This window comes from Echinops telfairi, unplaced genomic scaffold (assembly GCF_000313985.2).
Source record: "Echinops telfairi isolate 266 unplaced genomic scaffold, ASM31398v2 ScPeMD7_23;HRSCAF=83, whole genome shotgun sequence".
Lineage (NCBI taxonomy): Eukaryota > Metazoa > Chordata > Mammalia > Afrosoricida > Tenrecidae > Echinops > Echinops telfairi.
Window position 1 is genome coordinate 91,090,306 of NW_022103920.1, and position 1,654 is coordinate 91,091,959.

The following is a 1,654-nucleotide window of genomic DNA, read 5'->3' on the forward strand; positions in this document are numbered from 1 at the left end:
TTTTATGGTTGGGGTCACCACAACATGAGGAACTGTATGAAAGGACCGCAGCATTAGGAAGGTTGAGAACCTCTGCTTTAACCACTTGGAGTAAATTTTCTTTGTTTTTGAACATTGTTAGGATTGTTGAGTGTGATATGCTTTCGTTTGGGGCAATAGCATTCACTGGTTGTTCATCTGCATGTTTCACTTCCAAATTGGTACTTCTCTTTTGCGTTTTCTGACTGCTACTATTAGCAGTGGTTTTGCTGCACGTGGGAGCCATGATGTACTTCACAGTAATCATTTCAAAAAAAACACTCAAGATGCATGATATACGAGATTGGATGTTGTGTTCTCATCTCTGACTGGAATTTCTGAGTTCTATTATAACCGTCTGAGACAATGGATTTAAACGCAGTTAGATGATGTCCAAGTGGCCATTATTTGGTGCAAAACTGTATTCAAAATGTCTTACAGAAATTTCTAGATTCTTTTAAGTGTGTCTGTGTGAACCCGTGCCTAGCTTTGGACTTATATTTTTAAGTATACCTTCACTTTTTTGTTTTTGTTAATTCACTTTTTTTCTTTCAGAGAAGCAGTAAATGGCACGAGGGCAGGCCAGATCTGGCTCTCTGTCACCACAAGGCAAAGGTCAGAGATACCCCCATGCTCCTTCCTCTGTTACCTATTCTGACCACTACCCACGCCACTGTACATCGATGCTGGGTTCGAGAGTTTATGGCAATGGCTACACAGAACTCACAAACATGTAACCACTATGCCACCAGGGCCCCTATACTCATAATTAAGAGAGGTTATTAGGGGAATTAAGTTATCCTAACTTAGAATCAGTAAGCACTAAAGACACACTCCTGGATCCACAGCAACTGCGCTCCTCAGCCAACATTCAACTCTCTCTCCAGCTCTCAGCCTCTCAGCCAGGCTGGCCCTTGGACCAGGAAGCCCCCCTGTTGCTCTGGATCACAGGCTTACAGGCCTGTAGTCCAAGCGCTTCTCCTCTGTTCTGTCTCATGGCTTCCTGGCCTTGACCCCTGGTCTCAGCCAGACTCCTTTGCCTTGCGCCAGGCTCTCTATTTCATCATCGCTGGTGCTTTGGGTCTCAGCCTCCATCACTTCAGAGATCTGTAACATGCTCGTCCGATGGTCCTGGGTGCTCTCTGTGTTGGAAACTGTTGCTATACACAGAGGAATATAGCTTTGATTGAGGTACGGTTTTTGCCTTTCAGTCACCCATACCCCCAAGGAAACGGTATGACTTTGTTCATACCAGCTGAAAAGGTCAAGACTTAATTCCACGTTAGGCCTGTCTATTAGTATAGCAGTGAACTCCCTCCAGAATGGGCTTATAGCCACAAGCGTAGAGTCCAGAGTTATAATCCATGACATAAGGAATTATGGCCAGAAGGATCATATTGATTGACATCTCAAAATATCAGTAACCCTTTATGAACCATGAGAACAATTCTCTACTCTAGTCCCCGTGGTTCTGTGGAGAGATGTTTCATTTCATACATTCAGAAATCCTTCTACTGGCTCTGACCTTTTAGCACCCACTCCAAGAAGAGTCCCTACCGGGATCGAGCGGAACCTCCATTCTAACTTGCCAAAAATCTATTTTAGATAAAAAGCATGTAGCAGACTATCAAATTTA